The sequence below is a fragment of the Bos grunniens genome, chromosome X (assembly GCF_055505025.1).
Source record: "Bos grunniens cultivar Pamir isolate PY7600 chromosome X, Bosgru_T2T1.0, whole genome shotgun sequence".
Lineage (NCBI taxonomy): Eukaryota > Metazoa > Chordata > Mammalia > Artiodactyla > Bovidae > Bos > Bos grunniens.
The window spans coordinates 72,140,018-72,163,216 of NC_141194.1; the positions used below are offsets into that span (position 1 = coordinate 72,140,018).

At 37.8% G+C, this 23,199-nt stretch overlaps 1 protein-coding gene across 3 annotated transcripts in view; it reads left to right on the plus strand.

The window, feature by feature from the left end:
• Positions 1-9,283: 9,283 nt before the first annotated feature.
• LOC147340705 (sodium/hydrogen exchanger 2-like) overlaps positions 9,284-23,199 on the plus strand; it is a 175,528-nt gene continuing 161,612 nt past the window's right edge. For all 3 annotated transcript variants that reach the window (XM_086389887.1, XM_086389890.1, XM_086389892.1), the window contains exon 1: positions 9,284-9,450. The gene's annotated coding sequence lies outside the window, so the exon portion shown is untranslated. The remainder of the gene's footprint in view (positions 9,451-23,199) is intronic.

Below are 23,199 nucleotides of genomic sequence, written 5' to 3' on the forward strand. Positions count from 1 at the left end.
AAGCAGCTCAATTTACATTCCCACCAACAGTGTAGGAGGGTTCCCTTTTCTCTACATCCTCTCCATTATTTATTGTTCATAGATTTTCTGAAGTTGGTAATTGTGACTGGGATGGGGTGATACCTCATTGTAGTTTTGATTTGTGTCTCTCTAATAGCTAGAGATGTATTATTGAAAAGAGATTGAGTCTGTTTTCGTGTTCCTGTTGGCCATCTGTATGCCTTCTTTGGAGAAATATCTATTTAGATATTCTTCTCATTTTTTGATTGGGTTGGTTCTTTTATTGATATTGAGCTGAATAAACTGTAGATTTTGGAGATTAATCACTTACTGATCACATCATTTGCAAATATTTTCTCCCATTCTGAGGGTTGTCTTTTTATATTGTTTATGGTTTCTTTTGCTGTTTAAAAGGTTTTAAGTATAGGTCCCATTTGCTTGGGTTTGCTTTTATTTTCATCTCTCTAGGAAGTGGGTCAAAAAATATATTTCTGAAATTTATGTCAAAGAGTGTTTTGCCTATGTTTTCCTCTATGAGTTTTATAGAGTCTGGCCTTTGATTTATATTTATAGTCTATTTTGAGTTTACTTTTGTCTATGATGTTATAGAGTGCTCAAATTTTATTCTTTTACAAGCAGCTATCCAGTTCTCCAAGTACCACTTATTGAAGAGACATTTTGCTCTCCATTGTATAGTATTACCTCTTTTGTCATAGTTTAAATGATCACTGTTGTGCAGACATGTCTCTGGACTTTCCATCCTGTTCCATTGATCTATTTTTCTGTATTTGTGCCAGTATCATACTGTCTTAATTACTTTAGCTTTGCAGCATGGTCAGAAGTCAGGGAGTCTGATTCATCCAGTTCCATTTTTCTTTTTCAAGATTGCTATGGCTATTTGGGGACTTTTGTGTTTTCATACAAGTTGTAAAATATTTTGCTCTAATTCTGTGACAAATGATGTTGGTAATTTGATAGGGGTTGCATTGTATCTGTAGATTCAGCTTAGTTCAGTTGCTAAGTCGTGTCCGACTCTTTGTGACCCCATGACTGCAGTACACCAGGCTTCCCTGTCCATCACCAACTCCCAGAGCCTACTCAAACTCATGTCCATCACATCGGTGATGCCATTCAGCCATCTTGCCCTCTGTTGTCCCCTTCTCCTGCCTTTAATCTTTCCCAGCATCAGGGTCTTTTCCAATGAGGCAGTTCTTTGCATCAGGTAGCCAAAGTTTTGGAGTTTCAGCTTTAGCATCAGTCCTCCTTATGAATATTAGTATAGTGACTACAGTATAGTCATTTTCACATGACTATGTAGTATAGTCATTTTTCACAATATTGTTTCTTCCAATAAAAGAACGTGGTATGTCTTTCCATCTGTTTGTATCATCATTGATTTCTTTCATCAGTATCTTATAGTTTTCTGAGTACAGGTCTTTTGTCTCCTTGAAAGTGAAAGTGAGTATAAGTCTTTTGTCTCCTTAGATAGGTTTATTCTGAGCTATTTTATTATTATTGTTGCGATGGTAAATGGGATTGTGTCTTTAATTACTCTCTCTGATTTTTCATTGTTAGTGTGTAGGAATGCAAGAGATTTCTGTGTACTAATCTTGTATCCTAAAACTTTATCAAATTCATTGATAACCTTTAGTAGTTTTCTGGTGACTTCTACAATTTTCTATGTATACCGTGTCATCTGTGAACAATGAGAGTTTTGCTTCTTCTTTTCCAGTTTGAGTTCCTTTCATTTCTTTTTCTTCTTGATCATGCCTAGGATTTCCAAAACCATGCTGAATAATAGTAGCGAGAGTGCACATCTTTATTTTGTTCCTTATTTTAAAGGAAATATTTTCAGTTTTGCACCACTGAGAATGATGTTTGCTGTACATTTGTTGTATATGGCCTTTATTATGTTAAGGTAGGTTCCATCTATGCCTACTTTTTGGAGTTTTTGTCATAAATTGTGCTGAATTTTGTCAAAAGATTTCTGTATCTATTGAGATGATCATATGATTTTTATTCTTCAATTTGTCAATGTGGTGTACCACATTGATTGATTTGTATATATTGAAGAATCCTTGCATCCTTGGGATAAATCTCACTTGATCATGGTGTATGATGGTTTTAATGTGCTGTTGGATTCTGTTTGCCAGTATTTTGTTGAGGATTTTTGCATCTATGTTCATCAGTGATATTGCCCTGTACTTTTCTTTTTTATGATGTCATTGTCTGGTTCTGGTAACAAGGAAATAATGACAGAATGCATTAAGTTTGCCTTCATTTGAAATTTTTGCAATAGCTCAGGGTGATAGGTGTTAGCTCTCTCTAAATGTTTTTCAGAATTCACCTGTTGTTGTTCTTTCTCTAAGTGCTTTTAGTTGTAAGGTTAGGTTGTGTATTTTAGATTTTTCTTCTTTCTTGAAGTAGGATTGTATTGCTATAAACTTCCCTCTTAGAACTGCTTTTGCCACATCTTGTGCATTTTACATCATCTTGTTTTTGTTGTCATTTGTTACTAGGTATTTTTTACTTCCTCTTTGATTTCTTTAGTGATCCATTGGTTCTTTAGCAGGATATTGTTTAAGCTCCATGTGTTTGTGCTTTTTACAACTTTTTTTTTTTTTTTCCTGTGATTGATTTCTAATCTCATAGTGTTGTGTTTGGAAAAGATGCTTGATATAATTTCAATTTTCTAAATTTATTTAAGCTTGATTTGTGACTCAAATGTTATCTGTCTGGGAGAATGTTCCATGTGCACTTGAAAAAACATGTATTCAGTTGCTTTCAAATGGAATGTCTTATATTAATTGCCTATATGATCTAACGTGTCATTTAAAGCTTGTGTTTCCTTATTTATTTTCTGTCGGATGATGCATCCATTGATGAAAGTGGGGTGTTAAAATCCCCTATTGTCATTGCATTACTATTGATTTCTATGTTTATGGTTGTTGATATTTGCTTTACATATTGAAGTGCTCCTATGTTTTTTAAATTTTTATTAATTATTTTTGTTGCATAAAAATGATTTTCTATTTGTAAAAGTATGAATAAAAATGAAATATAAACAATTTGTATTTGTAAAAATAGTTGTGTATTTTTATTAATAATTGTTGTTATATCTTCTTGGATTGACACTTCGATCATTATGTAGTGTCCTTCCTATTCTCGCATGAAAGTGTTTGTTTTCATGTCTATTTTGTTTGATATGAGTATTGCTACTCCAACTTTTTTTTTATTTCCATTTGTATGGTCTCTTTTTCTTCCCCTCTCTTTTGTCTGTATGCATCCCTAGGTCTAAAGTGGTTCTCATGTAGACAGATTATATATGAGTCTTGCTTTTGTACCCATTCAAGCAGTCTGTGTTTTTCCATTGGAGCATTTAGTCCATTCATATTTAAGGTAAATATTGATATGTACATTACTATTGTCACTTTCCTTTTCTTTCTGGGATTTTCTTCTCTTTTTTTTTAAATTATTACTATTATTATTTTTACTTTACAATTTTGTATTGGTTTTACCATACATCAACATGCATCTGCCACGGGTGTACATGTGTTCCCCATCCTGAACCCCGCCTCCCACCTCCCTCCGTGTACCATCCCTCTGGGTCATCCCAGTGCAACAGCCCCAAGCTTCCTGTATCCTGCATTGAACCTGGACAGGCGATTTGTTTCTTATATGATATTACACACGTTTTAATGCCATTGTCCCAAATCATGCCTCCCTTCCCTCTCCCACAGAGTCCAGAAGACTGTTCCATACATCTGGGTCTCTTTTGCTGTTTCGCATACAGGGTTGTCATTACCATCTTTCTAAATTCCATATATATGTGTTAGTATACTGTATTGGTGTTTTTCTTTCTGGCTTACTTCACTCTGTATAATAGACTCCAGTTTCATCCACCTCATTAGAACTGATTCAAATGTATTCTTTTTAATGGCTGAGTAACACTCCATTGTGTATATGTACCACAGCTTTCTTATCCATTCATCTGCTGATGGACATCTAGGTTGCTTCCATGTCCTGGCTATTATAAACAGTGCTGCAATGAACAATTGGGGTACACGTGTCTCTTTTAATTCTGATTTCCTCAGTGTGTATGCCCAGCAGTGGGGTTCTGGGGTCGTATGGCAGAACTATTTCCAGTTTTTTAAGGAATCTCCACACTGTTCTCCATAGTGGCTGTACTAGTTTGCATTCCCACCAACAATGTAAGAGGGTTCCCTTTTCTCCACATCCTCTCCAACATTTATTGCTTATAGACTTTTGGATTGCAGTGATTCTGACTGGCGTGAAATGGTACCTCATTCTGGTTTTGATTTGCATTTCTCTGATAATGAGTGATGTTGAGCATTTTTTGATGTGTTTGTTAGCCATCTGTATGTCTTATATGGAGAAATGTCTATTTAGTTATTTGGCCCATTTTTTGATTGGGTCGTTTATTTTTCTGGAATTGAGCTGCAGGAGTTTCTTGTATATTTTTGAGATTAGTTATTTGTCAGTTGCTTCATTTGTTATTATTTTCTCCCATTCTGAAGGCTGTCTTTTCACCTTGATTATAGTTTCTTTTGTTGTGCAGAAGCTTTTAATTTTAATTAGGTCCCATTTGTTTATTTTTGCTTTTATTTCCAATATTCTGGGAGGTGGGTCATAGAGGATCCTGCTGTGATGTATGTCAGAAATTGTTTTGCCTATGTTCTCCTCTAAGAGTTTTATAGTTTCTGGTCTTATGTTTAGATCTTTAATCCATTTTGAGTTTATTTTTGTGTATGGTGTTAGAAAGTGTTCTAGTTTATTTTTTACAAGTGGTTGACCAGTTTTCCCAGCACCACTTGTTAAAGAGATTGTCTTTTCTCCGTTGTATATTCTTGCCTCCTTTGTCAAAGATAAGGTGTCCACAGGTGCGTGGATTTGTCTTTGGGCTTTTTATTTTGTTCCATTGATCTATATTTCTGTCTTTGTGCCAGTACCATACTGTCTTGATGACTGTGGCTTTGTAGTAGAGCCCAAAGTCAGGCAGGGTGATTCTTCCAGTTCCATTCTTCTTTCTCAAGATTGCTTTGGATACTCTAGGTTTTTTGTATTTCCATACAAATTGTGAAATGTTTTGTTCTACCTCTGTGAAAAATACCATTGGTAGCCTGATAGGGATTGCATTGAATCTATAAATTGCTTTGGGTAGTATACTCATTTTCACTATATTGATTCTTCCTATCCATGAACACGGTATATTTTCCACTTATTAGTGTCCTCTTTGATTTCTTTCATCATTGTTTTATACTTTTCTATATATATAGGTCTTTGCTTTTCGCTTCTGTTCTTTTCACAGCTATTTGTAAGGCCTCCCCAGACATATGCAGAGTACATCATGAGAAGTGCGGGACTAGAAGAAACACAAGCTGAAATCAAGATTGCTGGGAGAAATATCAATAACCTCAGATATGCAGATGACACCACCCTTATGGCAGAAAGTGAAGAGAAACAAAAAGCCTCTTGATGAAAGTGAAAGTGGAGAGTGAAAAAGTTGGCTTAAAGCTCAACATTCAGAAAACGAAGATCATGTCATCTGGTCCCATCACTTTATGGGAAATAGATGGGGAAACAGTGGAAAGAGTGTCAGACTTTATTTTTTGGGGCTCCAAAATCACTACAGATGGTGACTGCAGCCATGAAATTAAAAGACACTTATTCCTTGGAAGGAAACTTATGACCACCTAGATAGCATATTCAAATCAGTGACATTACTTTGCCAACAAAGGTCCGGCTAGTCAAGGCTATGGTTGTGGTCATGTATGGGTGTGAGAGTTGGACTGTGAAGTAGGCTGAGCACTGAAGAATTGATGCTTTTGAACTGTGGTGTTGGAGAAGACTCTTGAGAGTCCCTTGGACTGCAAAGAGATCCAACCAGTCCATTCTGAAGGAGATCAGCCCTGGGATTTCTTTGGAAGGAATGATGTTAAAGCTGAAACTCCAGTACTTTGGCCACCTCATGTGAAGACTTGACTCATTGGAAAAGACTCTGATGCTGGGAGGGATTGGGGGCAGGAGGAGAAGGGGACGACAGAGGATGAGATGGCTGGATGGCATCACTGACTCGATGGATGTGAGTCTGAGTGAACTTCGGGAGTTGGTGATGGACAGGGAGGCCTGCATGCTGCGATTCATGGGGTCACAAGAAGTCAGACATGACTGAGCGACTGAACTGAACTGAATTGATATATAGGTCTTTAGTTTCTTTAGGTAGATATATTCCTAAGTATTTTATTATTTTAGTTGCAATGGTGAATGGAATTGTTTCCTTAAATTATCTTTCTATTTTCTCATTATTAGTGTAAAGGAATGCAAAGGATTTCTGTGTGTTGATTTTATATCCTGCAACTTTACTATAGACATTGATTAGCTCTAGTAATTTTCTGGTGGAGTCTCTAGGGTTTTCTAGGTAAAGGATCATGTCATCTGCAAACACTGAGAGTTTTACTTCTTCTTTTCCAATTTATATTCCTTTTATTTCCTTTTCTGTTCTGATTGCTGTGGCCAAAACTTCAAAAACTATATTGAATAGTAGTGATGAGAGTGGGCTGCCTTGTCTTGTTTCTGACTTTAGGGGAAATGCTTCCAATTTTTCACCATTGAGGATAATGTTTGCAGTGGGTTTGTCATATATAGCTTTTATTATGTTGAGGTACGTTCCTTCTATTCCTGATTTCTGGAGAGTTTTTATCATAAATAGATGTTGAATTTTATCAAAGGCTTTCTCTGCATCTATTGCGATAATCATATGGCTTTTATTTTTCAATTTGTTAAAGTGGTGTATTACATTGATTGATTTGCGGATATTGAAGAATCCTTGCATCCCTGGGATAAAGCCCACTTGGTCATGGTGTATGATCTTTTTAATGCGTTTTTGGATTCTGATTGCTAGAATTTTATTAAGGATTTTTACATCTATGTTCATCAGTGATACTGGCCTGTAGTTTTCTTTTTTTGCGTGGGATCTTTGTCAGGTTTTGGTATTAAGGTGATGGTGGCCTCATACAATGAGTTTGGATGTTTACCTTCCTCTGCAATTTTCTGGAAGAGTTTGAGCAGGATAGGTGTTAGCTCTTCTCTAAATTTTTGGTAGAATTCAGCTGTGAAGCCATCTGGACCTGGGCTTTTGTTTGCTGGAAGATTTCTGATTACAGTTTCAATTTCCGTGCTTGTTATGGGTCTGTCAAGATTTTCTGTTTCTTCCTGGTCCAGTTTTGGAAAGTTGTCCTTTTCTAAGAATTTGTCCATTTCTTCCACGTTGTCCATTTTATTGCCATATAATTGCTGATAGTAGTCTCTTATGATCCTTTGTATTTCTGTGTTGTCTGTTGCGATCTCTCCATTTATATTTCTGATTTTATTGATTTGATTTTTATCCCTTTGTTTCCTGATGAGTCTGGCTAATGGCTTGTCTATTTTATTTATCCTTTCAAAGAACGAGCTTTTGGCTTTGTTAATTTTTGCTATGGTCTCCTTTGTTTCTTTTGCATTTATTTCTGCCCTAATTTTTAAGATTTCTTTCCTTCTACTAACCTTGGGGTTCTTCATTTCTTCCTTTTCTAGTTGCTTTAGGTGTAGAGTTAGGTTATTTATTTGACTTTTTTCTTGTTTCTTGAGGTGTGCCTGTATTGCTATGAACTTTCCCCTTAGCACTGCTTTTACAGTGTCCCATAGGTTTTGGATTGTTTTGTTTTCATTTTCATTCATTTCTATGCATATTTTGATTTCCTTTTTGATTTCTTCTGTGATTTGTTGGTTATTCAGCAGTGTGTTGTTCAGCCTCCATATGTTGGAATTTTCAATATTTTTTCTCTTGTATTTGAGATCTAATCTTAATGCACTGTGGTCAGAAAAGTTGCTTGGAATGATTTCAATTTTTTTGAATTTACCAAGGCTACATTTATGGCCCAGGATGTGATCTATCCTGGATAAGGTTCCATGTGCACTTGAGAAAAAGGTGAAATTCATTGGTTTGGGATGAACTGTCCTATAGATATCAGTTAGGTCTAACTGGTCTATTCTATCATTTAAAGTGTGTGTTTCTTCATTAATTTTCTGTTTAGTTGATCTATCCATAGCTGTGAGTGGGGTATTAAATCTCCCACTATGATTGTGTTATTGTTAATTTCCCCTTTTATACTTGTTAGCATTTGTCTTACATATTGTGGTGTTCTTATGTTGGGTGCATATATATTTATAATTGTTATATCTTCTTCTTGGATTGATCCTTTGATCATTATGTAGTGTCCTTCTTTGTCTCTTTTTACAGCCTTTGTTTTAAAGTCTATTTTATCTGATATGAGTATTGCTGCTCCTGCTTTCTTTTGATCTCTATTTGCATGGAATATCTTTTTCCAGTCCTTCACTTTCAGTCTGTATGTGTCCCCTGTTTTGAGGTGGGTCTCTTGTAGACAACATATATAGTGGTCTTGTTTTTGTATCCATTCAGCCAGTCTTTGTCTTTTGGTTGGGGCATTCAACCCATTTACGTTTAAGGTAATTATTGATAAGTGTCATCCTGTTTCCATTTACTTTATTGTTTTGGGTTCGAGTTTATATACCGTTTTCGTGTCTCCTCTCTAGAGAATATCCTTTTGCATTTGTTGGAGAGCTGGTTTAGTGGTGCTGAATTCTCTCAGCTTTTGCTGGTCTGGAAAGCTTTTGATTTCTCCTTCATATTTGAATGAGATCCTTGCTGGGTACAGTAATCTGGGCTGTAGGTTATTTTCTTTCTTTCATCACTTTAAGTATGTCTTGCCATTCCCTCCTGGCCTGAAGAGTTTCTATTGAAAGATCAGCTGTTATCTTTATGGGAATCCCCTTGTGTGTTATTTTTTGTTTTTCCCTTGTTGCTTTTAATATTTGTTCTTTGTGTTTGATCTTTGTTAATTTGATTAATATGTGTCTTGGGGTGTTTTGCTTTGGGTTTATCCTGTTTGGGATTCTCTGGGTTTCTTGGACTTGGGTGATTATTTCCTTCCCCATTTTAGGGACGTTTTTAACTCTTATCTCCTCAAATGTTTTCTCGTGATCTTTCTTTTTGTCTTCTTCTTCTGGGACTCCTATGATTCAAATGTTGTGGCATTTAATATTGTCCTGGAGGTCTCTAAGATTGTCCTCATTTCTTTTAATTCATTTTTCTTTTTTCCTCTCTGATTCATTTATTTCTACCATTCTATCTTCTATTTCACTAATCCTATCTTCTGCCTCCACTATTTGTTGTCTCCAGAGTGTTTTTGATTTCATTCATTGTGGGGGGAGGAGCCAAGATGGCGGAGGAGTAGGACGGGGAGAACACTTTCTCCCCCACAAATTCATCAAAAGAGCATTTAAACGTCAAGTAAATTCCACAAAACAACTTCTGAATGCCGGCAGAGGACATCAGGCACCCAGAAAAGCAACCCAACTCTTCGAAAGGAGGTAGGAAAAAATATTAAAAACAAAAAAAAAGAGACAAAAGAGGGAGGGACGGAGTTCTGTCCCGGGAAGGGAATCTTAAAAAGAGAGAAGTTTCCAAACATCAGGAAACCTTCTCACTGCCGAATCTGTGCTGAGCTTTGGAAGCACAGAGGGCAACATAACAGGGAGAAAAAATAAATAAACAATTAAAACTCGCAGATTGCGAGCCCTACGGTAACTCCCTCAGCAGAGAAGCAGCGCAGACGCCTGCATCCGCCATTAGCAAACCGGGGCTGGGCAGGGAGGCGCGGCGTGGGCTGCATCGCTGAGAGTAAGAATCTGGCCTGAATACCCTGAGCGCTATCTGAGCGAAATAATTTGGGCTAGCAAACCAGACTGTGGGATACCTACCACGCGAAAAGCCAGCCCTAACCTAAGACCGCCAGGCCCGCGCACGGAACAAAGGACTGAACAGAGATAGCCGGCTGCAGACCTTCCCCCTCCGGTGACAGGCAGCCAGAGCCGGAAGGGGGCAATCGCAGCCCCAGAGAGACATTATCTATAAAATTGTAAGCAGGCTTCTTTGCTAACTAAAACTTCTTGGGGGTCTGGACGGTCAACATCTGCCTGAGAAGGTGTGCCGGTTTTACATCCAGATAACCGAGTGGCGGGGAGGCGATAAGTCGCAGCATTGGCGCTCGCCTGGGAAGAGCAAATTGGTGCTCCGACCTGGGAAGAGCACAAAACGCAGGCCCAACTGAGTCTGCGCCTCTGAGGACTACCCGAGTGCCTGAACCTGAGCGGCTTGGACCTGGGAGGTGCATGCAGCCCAGGGCCAGCCTCGGATTGTTCCCGGCGGAACAACCTAGAATCCGAGCAGTGTGGACAGGGAGGCTAAACGCGCCGTGAGCGGGGGCAGACCCAGGGTGGCTGAGGCACTGCGAGCCCACGCCAGTGTTATTTGTTTGCAGCATCCCTCCCTCCCTCCCCACAGCGCGACTGAACAAGTAAGCCTAAAAAAAAAAAAAAAAAAAGTGTCCTCCACCGTGCCCTTTGAGTCAGGGCGGAAACCAGATACTGAAGAGACTAGCAAACAGAAGAAGATATAACAGAGGGAAACGCCTTGGAAGCTACAGGCAATAGATCAAAACCCTGTGGTTACTACGGACTACATAGGAAGGGGCCTATAGATCTTGAGAAATATAAATCTGACCAAGGAACTAGCCAAAAATGAACTGAACCCACAAAAAAAAAACAAAAAAAACAAAAAAGTCCTAGATATATTTTTATTATTTTTACGATCATTCTTTCTTTTTTTTTTTAATTAAAAAAAAAATTTTAAGTCCTCTATTGTTCCTTTAATTTTCACTTTTATAACCTATTACTTTGCAAAAAAAAAAAAAAAGGAAAAAAAAAAAAGACCCTATTTTTTTCTTCTTCAGCAAACTTCATATATACATATTTTATAATTTTTTGACCTTGGTTTTTTTGTTGTTGTTGTTTTTGTTTTTTTCTTCTTTTCTTTAACATTGTATTTTTGAAATTCCAAACTCTACTCTAGATTTTTAATTTTCGCTTTTTGGTATATGTTATCAATTTTGTACTTATAGTTTTTTTTAATATAATTTCTGTGACTTTTTTTTTTTTTTTTCTTCTTCTCTGTTTCTTTCTCTTCTTCTTTTATATAACATCGTATATATGAAATTCCAAACTTTACTCTAGATTTTTAATTTATGCTTTTTGGTATTTGATATCAATTTTGTACCTGTATTTTCTTTATAATTTTTGTGACATTGTTCGTATTTGTTTGTTTGTTTTCTCTCTTTATTTTTCTTCTTTTCTTTTTTTTTTTTAACATTGTATTTTTGAAATTCCAAACTCTACTCTAGATTTTTAATTTTTGCTTTCTGGTATTAGTTATCAATTTTGTACCTGTACTTTCTTTATAATTTTCGCGACCTTGTTTGTTTTTGTTTGTTCGTTTTTTCTCTCTTTCTTTTCCTTCTTCTTTTCTTTAACATCGTATTTTTGAAATTCCAAACTCTACTCTAGATTTTTAATTTTCGCTTTCTGGTATTAGTTATCAATTTTGTACCTGTACTTTCTTTATAATTTTCGCGACCTTGTTTGTTTTTGTTTGTTCGTTCTTTCTCTCTTTCTTTTCCTTCTTCTTTTCTTTAACGTCGTATTTTTGAAATTCCAAACTCTACTCTAGATTTTTAATTTTTGCTTTTATGTATTTGTTACCAATTTTGTACCTTTAAGGACCCAATCTTCAGGACCCATTTTTCACTAGGGAGTGAGATTACTGGCTTGACTGCTCTCTCTCCCTTTGGACCCTCCTTTTTCTCCACCAGGTCGCCTGTGTCTCCTCCCTAACCCCTCTCAACTCTACCCAACTCTGTGAATTTCTGTGTGTTCCAGACGGTGGAGAACACTTAGGGAACTGATTACTGGCTGGATCTGTCTCCCTCCTTTTCATTCCCCCCTTTTATCTTTCTGGCCACCTCTGTTACCTTCCTCCTTCTTCTCTTCTCTGTATAACCCCGTGAACATCTCTGAGTGGTCCAGTTGTGGAGTGCACATAAGGAAGTGACAACTGGCTAGCCCACTCTCTCCACTATTGATTCACCTCATCTCATCTGGGTCACCTCTAACTCCCTCCTCCCTCTTCTCTTCTCCATGTAACCCTGTGAACCTCTCTGAGTGACCCTCACTGTAGAGAAACTTATCATCTTTAATGTAGATGTTTTATCAATGGTGTTGTATAGAAGGAGAAGTTTTGAAACTACTGTAAAAATAAGACCGATAATCGGAAGCAGGAGACTTAAGTCCAAACCCTGACTCCAGGGAACTCCTGACTCCAAGGAACATTCATTGACAGGAGCTCATCAAATGCCTCCATACCGACACTGAAACCAAGCACCACACAAGGGCCAATAAGTTCCAGGGCAAGACATACCAAGCAAATTCTCCAGCAACAAAGGAACACAGCCCTGAGCTTCAAGATACAGGCTGCCCAAAGTCACCCCAAAACTATAGACATCTCATAACTCATTACTGGACATTTCATTGCACTCCAGAGAGAAGAAATACAGCTCCACCCACCAGAACACCGACACAAGCTTCCCTAACCAGGAAACCTTGACAAGCCACCTGTACAAACCCACACACAGTGAGGAAACGCCACAATAAAGAGAACTCCACAAACTGCCAGAATACAGAAAGGACACCCCAAACTCAGCAATTTAAACAAGATGAAGAGACAGAGGAATACTCAGCAGATAAAGGAACAGGATAAATGTCCACCAAACCAAACAAAAGAGGAAGAGATAGGGAATCTACCTGATTTCATTCATTGCATTATTCATTATATATTGACTCTTTTTTATTTCTCCTGGTCCTTGTTAAACCTTTCTTGCATTTTCTCAGTCCTTGCCTCCAGGCTATTTATCTGTGATTCCATTTTTATTTCAAGATTTTGGATCATATTCACTATCATTATTTGCAATTCTTTATCAGGTAGATTCCCTATCTCTTCCTCTTTTGTTTGGTGGGCATTTATCCTGTTCCTTTACCTGCTCGGTATTCCTCTGTTTCTCCATCTTGTTTATACTGCTGAGTTTGGGATGGCCTTTCTGTATTCTGGCAGTTTGTGGAGTTCTCTTTATTGTGGAGTTTCCTCACTGTCGATGGGGTTGTATTGGTGGCTTGTCAAGTTTTCTTGGTTAGGGAAGCTTGTGTCAGTGTTCTGGTGGGTGGAGCTGGATTTCTTCTCTCTGGAGTGCAATGAAGTGTCTAGTAACAAGTTATGAGAAGTCAGTGGATTTGGAGTGACCTTGGGCAGCCTGTATATTGGAGATCAGGGCTGTGTTCCTGTGTTGCTGGAAAATTTGTGTGGTATGTCTTACTGAGTAACTTGTTGGCCCTTGGGTGGTGCTTGGTTTCAGTGTAGGTATGGAGGCATTTGATGAGCTCCTGTCAATTAATGTTCCCTGGAGTCAAGAGTTCTCTGGTGTTCTCAGGATTTGGACTTAAGCCTCCTGCTTCTGGTTTTCAGTCTTATTTTTACAGTAGTCTCAAGACTTTTCCTTCTATACAGCACTGTTGATAAAACATCAAAGATGAAAAGTTTCTCCACAGTGAGGGACACCCAGAGAAGTTTACAGAGTTACATGGAGAAGAGAAGAGGGAGGAGGGAGTTAGAAGTGACCTGAATGAGATGAGGTGGAATCAAAAGAGGAGAGAGCAAGCTAGCCAGTAATCACTTCCTTATATGTGCTCCACAGTCTGGACCGCTCAGAGATGTTCATGGAGTTATACAGAGAAGAGAAGAGAGAGGAAGGAGACAGAGGTGGAGGGCGGAGACAGAGGTGACCTAGTGGAGAGAAAGGAGATTCCAAGGAGGGAGAGAGAAGTCAAGCCAGTAATCTCACTCCCAAGTAAAAATAGGTACTGAAGACTGGGTTCTTAAAGGTACAAAATTGATAACAAATACCAAAAAGCAAAGATTATTATTCTAGAGTAGAGGTTGAATTTTCAAAAATACAATATTAAAGAAAAGGAGAAGAAGAAGAAAAAAAAAAACAAAGTTACAGAAGTTATTAAAACTATATATATGTATATATATATGAAGTTTGCTTTTAAAAAGTCTTTTTTTAAAAGTAATAGTAGGTTATAAAAATGAAAATTAAAAGAGTAATAGAGGACTTAAAATTAAAAAAAAGTTTAAAAAAAGAAAAAAGAAAAAGAAAAAAAGAAGAAGAAGAAAAAGAATGATCTTAAAAATAGTAAAAATGTATCTAGGACTTTCTCTGGTGTTGTTGTGGGCAGTGTGGGGTCAGTTCATTTTCGGATAGTTTCTTGGTCCAGCTTATATTTCTCAAGATCTATAGGCCCCTTCCTATGTAGCCAGTACTAATTACAGGGTTTTAATCTATTGCACCTGTCACTTCCAAGGCGGTTCCCTCTGTTTTAGCTTCTGTTTGCTGATCTATTCAGTGTCTGATTTCCACCCTGACACAAGGGGGCGGTGGTGGACACTTTTTTAGGCTCACTTGTTCAGTCGCACTGTGGGGAGGGAGGGACCTTGCAAACAAATAACACTGGCATGTGCTCGTAGTGTCTCAGCAACACTGGGCCTGCCCCTGCTCACAGCGTGTGCACCCTCCCTGCCCACACAGCTCAGGCTCTAGGTTGCTCCACCAGGAACCATCCCAGGCCAGCCCTGGGCTGCAGGCACCTCCCAGGTCTAAGCCGCTCAGGTTCAGGCACTCGGGTAGTCCTCAGAGGCTCAGACTCTGTTGGGCCTGTGTTTGGTGCCCGTCCCAGCTCCAAGCAGCTCAGGTGATGAGGTGTTTGGCAAGCGAGGTCACTGCGACTTATTGCCTCTCCCGTCCCTGCCACTTGGTTTTCTGGGTGTACAACCGGCGCACCTTCTCAGGTGGATGACTGTCCAGAACCCCAAGAAGTCTTAGTAAGCAAAGAAGCCTGCTTGTAGTTTGGTAAATAATGTCTCTCTGGGGCTGCGATTGACCCCTTCAGGCTGTGGCTGCCTGTCATCAGAGGGGGATGGTCTGCAGCCGGCTAGTTCTGTTCCACCTTTGTTCTGTGCACGGGCCTGGCGGTGTCTTAGGGCTTTTCGCATGGTAGTTATCCCACAGTCTGGTTTGCTAGCCCAAATTAGTTCGCTCTGATTATCCTTGGGGGCATTCAGCCACAATCCTTACTCTAAGCAATGCAGCCCGCGCCTCACTGGCCAGCCCCCACTTGCTAGTGGCAGGCACAGGCGTCTGCACTGCTTCTCCGCTGGGGGAGTTACCGTTGGGCTCCTAATTTGTGGGTTTTAATTCTTTACTTATTTTTCCTCCCTATTATGTTGCCCTCTGTGCTTCCAAGGCTCGGCACAGACTCCGCAGTGAGAGTGTTTCCTGCTGTTTGGAAACCTCTCTTTTTAAGACTCCCTCCCAGGATGGAGCTCCATCCCTTCCTCTTTTGTCTCTTTTTTTGTATTTTATATTTTTCATACCTCCTTTCAAAGACAATGGGCTGCTTTTCTGGGTGCCTGATGTCCTCTGCCAGCATTCGGAAGTTGTTTTGTGGATTTTACTCAGCGTTTAAATGTTCTTTTGATGAATTTGTGGGGGATAAAGTGGCCTCCCTGTACTATTCCTCCACCATCTTAGGACCGCCTCTGTCATTTTCTTAATTTGTCTTTACAGGCGTTTTTTCTTCCCTTCCTCTTGTTTTCTCCTCTACTGTTTATCACCTAGAAAAGTTCCTCTAGCAATTATCCCATGTGAGTTTGAGATGAATGTTTATTCTGCTGTTGTTCTGTGTAATAGTCTATAGATGATAATTTTATTCAGTTGATTGATGGTACTGTGCAATTCAACTATGTCCCTACTGATTTTCAGCTTTCTGGATCAGTTCATTTCTGTTAGAGGACAGTTGAAGTCTTTAACTACAACAGTGAATTTTTCTATTTCTCTTTGCAGTTTTATCATCTTTTTTCTTGCATATTTTGATGCTCTGTTTTTAGATGCATATATCTGGGTCTTCTTTGGGGCCCACTCTCACAGTCTGTCTTTTAATTATTGTTAGACCTTTAACATTAAAATGATTATTCCTATATCTTTATCAATATTTACCATGTTTAATATTGTTTTCTGTTTGTTCCCTTTGTTCTTTGTTTTTATTTTTCATGCTTTCTCTGCTTTTTGTGAGTTTTAATTGAAAATTTTGTGTAACTCCATTTAATTTCTTTTCTTAACATATCAGTTATACTTTCATCACTTAAAAAATATCCCTAATTCTGCCTTCCCATTTTCTGCATCATTGTTATTACTCGTTTATTTATACATAAACATATATAAGTATATAAATATTCATAAGCATAGAAAACTGAATATATTGTTATTATTATTATTTTGCACAAGCTATTATCCATTAGATCGATTAAGAATAAAAAAAAAAAGGTTTTCTTCTATTCCTTCTCCAGTTCCCTTTCTTTCTTTATATAAACCTGAGTTTCTAATACATATCATTTTATTCTCTCTGAAGTAATTAGCCTCCAATTAAAATAAATACATATATATTATAAAAAAAAAAAGAAAAAGAAGATTTCTTGCAAAACATGTGTACAGACAATAGATTCTCTCAATTTTTACTTGTGCAAGAAATTATTTCTTCACTTTTCAAGAATAATGTTGCAAAATACAGAATTTTAGGTGCATGTGTGTGTTTCCTCTCAACACTTTAGGTATTTTTCTCTACTCTTTAAAAAAAATGATCCTATATAGGTAAGATGTTTTATTCCTCTAGTTTCTTTCTAGATTTTTCTTTATATTTGATTTTCTGAAGTTTGAATAGTCTATGCCTGGTTGTAGGTTTTTTTTTTAGCATGTATCCTCCTTGGTTTTCTCTGGGCTTCATGGATTTTTGAATTAATGTGTGACATTAATACTCATGCACTATTCTTATTTATTCATTCTTCATTATTGTTTTAAAAGCCTGTTATTATCTATATTATCCTTCTTTTATTCCTGTTACATATGTGATATATTTTTGTCTGTCTTACATTTCCTGGACACTGTATTCCATTTTTTTATAGTCTTTGGGCTTTTGTTTTTTAATTTTTGAAGTTTCTGCTGCAAAAATGTCTGCCAAATTCAGAGATTTTTTTTCCTCAACTGGGCCCATTATTAATTAGCCCACTAAAAGCATATTTCATTTCTATTTTTTGTCTCTTTAGTTTTGAATGTTTCTTTGAATTTTGATCCTTCTGCTTATACTGTTTATCTGTATTTGCATGTTGTCTACTGTTTTTCTTTAGCTTCCTTATCAAAATAATGGTAATAGTTTTCAGTTCTCAGTCTGATAATTCTAACATCCCTGCCACATCTGAGCTTGGTTCTGATGCTTGTTCTCTCTTTTCAAACTGTGTTTGTGGCCTTTTAGTATGTCTTTAAATTTTTGGAAAGCCAGGTATGATATACTAGGGTTACAACATTGTGGCAAATGGGTTTTTGGTGGTAGAGTGGTAGGGTATAGGGCGGGGGAAGCAGTCTTTAACTCTATGATTAGGTCTTTCAGGGAGCATGTGTCTCTGGGCTATGCATCTCACAAATACTTATCAGTTTCTTCAGCTTCTTAGGTGGGACAGGATAACTAGCATGGACAGAAGTTGAAGGCTTTGTGTGTGTTTGTGAGTGTGTGAGTATGTGTGTAAGGCTAGATAGGACTTAAGCCCCCCCACCCCCACCCCCAGGTCAGTTGGGCTCCTAATAGCTTAGGCTTTGGTAGAATAGTTTATCCTGAGGGCAGGTTTTGTTTAAAAGAACAGAACGCTCTGATGTATTTCAAAATGATTATTGTTCCCTTCCCCACTGTAAGAAGCACAAAATAAATTTCTCTCTTCTTCTATATTCACTGTGAGAACCTGGTAGACCTTCTAGAATTAAACCATGGGAACCCTTTGTAACTGCCCTTCCAGAGTTTTAAAAGTTTAGACATGTCCACACTGATCCTCAAGAAATTTGTCAATTGAAATTTAAGTTTTCATACCCTGGTACTTGCCCCAGGAAAGTTTTCTCCTTGTGAATTTTTGCTCCAGAAGCTTGTGATACTTTATATTCCAAGTCTAGAAAAGAGATCGTAGTTAATGAAGAGTAGAATATAGTGTATACTGAAGGTGATGGTAGAGTGTAAGTCTGGAGAAAGGAGTCATTTAACTCTTTAGTTCAATAAACATTGATAAAAATTGCTATTTTCAAGCCACAATGCTAAGAACAAAGGATCTTTAAATTAATAAGGTATTCCCCTGAAGAGGCTCACTTAATAGTGTGAAAGACAGTAAAGACTAAAAATAATTTCAATATATCAAATAAAATACAGTGATAGAGGCGTGGTGTGATATGGGACATTGAGGCGGGGTTCTTAGTACAATTTAATATCCTGGAGAAAATGACATCTGAATTGCAACTTGAAGGATGAATAAAAATTATCTAGAGCAGAAATGTAGGCATGGCTTTCTGGAAACAACTAGAACTATGGTCATAGCACAGAGGTGAGGAATAGCATATTTTATGAAAGCAATCACAAATATTTTGGTGCTATTAAAGCATGAAATTAGAGGAAGAAAGTGAAAAAGAGAGTGGATAGGTACATATGATTGAAGTAATGATCAGAATTTTTCATGTTTGAATTTTATTCTCTTCATAGTTGAGAGTCAATGTATTTTATACAGGGATTGACATTTTCTAGTTGATATTTTAGGAAGATAACTTTAGCAGGCACTATATTGAATGTTTTGGATGATGATGAGAACAGGTATAGGAAGAACTGTTAGGAGGTGATTACCAGGGAGAGATGCTGAGGCCACAAACTGATATAGTGAAAGCAGAGAAGAGAAACATATGAGAAAATGATAGGAAATGAAATTATTTGGATTTGGTAATATGTAGATATACAATGTAAGGGAGAAATGTCAGGAATAACTCCCAGGTTTCTAGCATGTGTGAAATGGTTGTAATGTTAGAAAATCAGGATTAAAGTAAGAAAATAAGAGTAATATATACAATTCTGAACAAGTTGAGTAGGACAATGGAGTTTATAAACATTGTATATGTTTTAAGAAATGAATATATTTTTAATGATATAGCTCTCTGTCTATAAATGTTTCCATTTTAGTCTTGATACTTTTAAGGGGAACATGTGAGTGCATTTAGACCCTGGTGGCTCAGAAGGTAAAGAATCCACCAGCAATGAAGGAGACCTGGGTTCTATCCTTGGGTTGGGAAGACCCCTGGGGGGGAGGGGATGGCAACCCACTCCAGTATTCTTGCCTGGAGAATCTCCATGGATAGAGGAGCCTGGCGGGCTATAGTCCATGGTGTTGCAAAGAGTTGGACACAATTGAGCAACTAAGCACAGCACAACACAGGCTTCTTTTTGGTCCAGATGGAAGATTGGGACAGTGTGTATGTGTGTGTGTACAGAAGCAGGTTCACATGCTTGCAGAACCAGCATATATTAAAAAAAACCTAAGCCCTGCATTGATCTAGGAGAGGTATATAGTGGTGTGAAGTTGAAAATACAGTCTTGGACATGCCATAAATATCATATTACTTACTTTAAAAAATCAAATTAAAGTTAATTTTGAGGCCCCATAGTAATCAACTGGTATTTCAATCTCAGTCACTGTATGCTGCATGAATACACCTGTGTGTGTGCGTGTGTGTGTGTGTGTGTGTATTCCCCTCTTTAGAATCTCACAGAAATCTGGAGGTTATATATGGTTTCTAGAAATCTTGTCTTTGCTGCAACATCAATGTTATTGACTTGTTCATTATCTGAATCTACATGATACCTTAAAGACCCATTGCACTTGTGTCAAGGTTTGGCATGATATTTGTCAAGTTTGGAAGCTGTCCTGTCTATGGTCCAGCTTCCCTGGATTGCTATATCACAACCACACTCTCAGAAGATCATGGCATCTTTCTAAGGCATCCAATTTAGGGCATAGGTCCTCTGCTGTTTGTGGAACTCCAAGCCATAATCCTTTTCTGGTCTTGGGGAATTATTCTCTTTCATTGCTTATGCTTCTCTCTCCTCAAATTTATACATTTTATTCTTTGTTTCCAAGTGTATTGACCTCAGGTTACTTAGGCTCCTGGAAAACAAAAAGTAAGAATATTATATTTTCTGAAAACAAATTCAGCATTTAACAGCGAGGGCAGTTTCAACCCTCCCCTGAGATGAGAAACACAAAGGAAGGGAAAAATACAGCAAGAGTGAAATACATATGTCTTCTCCTGGATTATCTTCAAAGCTGAGGCTGATTCAAAATCTTTTTAGTTCAGACAGTTTATTTGGGAATTGATCTCAGACAATGGGAATAAGGAACTAGAGAGAGAAAAACAGGGAAGGAGAAAAATCCAATTATGTGTGATTAAGTTAGCTACTGCTGTAGATAGTTGATATCACTCTAGATAGACCATTTTGAGGAGATATATAGGGTGCACCTCAAAATGACCACCGATTTAACAGGTGTTGTCTTTCCATTGACTCCTGGCCCTAATTTAGTTGAGGATGATTTTACTGAGAGGAGGTACTGTCAGCATGAATTGGGATTAAAGCTTGAAGACAACTTTTTTTCATTATATGGCTGAAATCAAACCTGAGGGTGAGATGCTGTAAAGTAGTATTCAAGATGTGTCCTATAGAGTCCACCCTTTGCATTCACTGTTTCTCATTTTCTCCATTAAGTATTTTTCCATTAAGCTGAGATCAACTTCTTTCTCTAAAAATGACAATACATGGGGAAGATTAATGGGACATGCTACTACTATTCCTACCATTTCAACTGGTCCCAAGTCTGTATTGATATTTACTGTCTCACACCTCCACCTGCAGTTTACTTTTCCCTCACTAACAACCAGTATTTTAGTTGGTATAGATTGTTTGTCTGGTGGGATTATCTAAACTTTCAACCTTAAGAGGTCTGAGTCCTTAGTTGACTTGCCCTTGCCTGGGTACAGTAATTATAATAATCTATCAATCATCATTATGAGGTGTGGAAACCCAAAAAGACATGCTAGTAAAATTCCATGAGTTCTAGAAATGTCTCCTTATTTCAATTATATAGGAGTAAATTTAAGCTTTCATAGTAATTAGAGAGTCATTTCCTAGGCAGGTTGATAAGAAGTCTAGGGGTTCCCAAGGAGAGAGGGGTCTGGAATTCTCAAGAGGAAGAAAGGACAAACTTTTTTTTCCCTCTACATTCCTTAGGATTATATAACAATAATGTATCCTGGTTGGGGACAGTCTCTGAGAAAAACCTGGCTAATCCTGTTATCTTAAAATGTAAATTATAGGAGTAGGTCTAGTGAGGTTTTTACAACCTCCAGACATTCTTTTGATTCACTGTAATAACTAATTAGAGAGTATGTAACTCCATTGCTAACACTAGCAAGGGGGTGCTCTTTCTGCCTCTTTCTGATACCTATGTCAGAAGCTTTCTCTGTCTCCTGTATACTTTAATAAAAATTTATTACACGAAGCTCTGAGCAATTAAGCCTCATCTCTGGCCCCAGATTGAATTCTTCTCCTCCAGAGGCCAAGAATCCCTGCATCTTTTCGTGTGTCAGCAACAACCTTTCAGTAATAGGGTCAATTCATACCATAAAATCAACTTCTTTCTTTGTTTGCTAGTTTACTTTTATGAGAATTCATAACTGGCTAGGTAAGAGTTGTTCCATGTTCAATGGCACCCTATACACTCCCCTTTTTTAGAAGCATTGTCCCCTAACAAAAACCAGGGCTTTGAACCTGGAAGAGCCTAAGAATTTAGGAATAGAAAGTCATAGCCCACAAGTGTTGGAGACAGGAGCCAATCCCAATATTCACTGGACCAATTTATTCTAAGTATTGAGGATAAGAACCATATATTAGCTATATTTGAAGAAAGTAGGGAAAACCACTAGGCCATTCATGTATGACCTAAATCAAATCCCTTATGATTATACAGTGGAAGTGACAAATGTATTCAAGTGATTAGAACTGATAGACAGAGTGCCTGAAGAACTATGAATGGAGGTTCATGACATTGTACTGGGGGCAGTGATCAAGACCATCTCCAAGAAAAAGAAATGCAAAAAAGGCAAAATGACTGTCTGAGGAGGCCCTACAAAGAGCTGAGAAAAGAAAAGACACAAAGGGCAAAGGAGAGAAGGAAAGATATACCCATTTTAATGCAGAGTTCCAAAGAATAGCAAGAAGAGATAAGAAAGCCTTCCTCAGTGATCAATGCAAAGAAATAGAGGAAAAGAATAGAATGGAAAAGACTAGAGACCCTTTGAAGAAAATTAGAGATATGAAGGGAACATTTCAAGCAAAGATGAGTACAATAAAGGACAGAAATGGTATGGATATAAGAGAAAGAGACGATATTAAAAAGAGGTGACAAGAATACACAAAAGAATTATCAAAAAAAAAAAAAAAAAGGTCTTCATGATCCATATAATCACGATGGTATTGTCACTAACCTAGAGCCAGACATCCCAGAATGGGAAGGCAAGTGGCCCTTGGAAAGCACCACTACGAACAAAGCTATTGGAAGTGATGGAACTGCAGTTGAGCTCTTTAAAATCCTGAAAGGTGATGCTGTGAAAGTGCTGCACTCAATATGCCAACAATTTGGAAAGCTCAGCAGTGGCCACAGGACTGGAAATGGTCAGTTTTCACTCCAATCCCAAAGAAAGGCAATGCCAAAGAATGATCAAATTACCACACAATTGCACTCATCTCACAGGCTAGTAAAGTAATGTTCAAAATTCTCCAAGCCAGGCTTGAACAGTATGTGAACTGTGAACTTCCAGGTGTTCAAGCTGGTTTTAGAAAAGGCAGAGGAACCAGAGATCAAATTGCCAACATCTGTTGGGTCATTGAAAAAGCAAGAGAGCCCCAGAAAAACATCTATTTCTGCTGTATTGACTATGCTAAAGCCTTTGATTGTGTGGATCACAACAAACGTGGAAAATTTTTAAAGTGATGGGAATAGCATACCACCTTACCTCCCTCCTGAGAAAACTGTATGCAGGTCAAGAAGCAATGATTAGAACTGGACATGGAATAACAGACTGGTTTGAAATCAAGAAAGCAGTGCATCAAGGCTGTATATTGTCACTCTGCTTATTTAACTTACATGCAGTGTACATCATGAGAAATGCTGAGCTGGATGAAGCACAATCTGGAATCAAAATTTCTGGG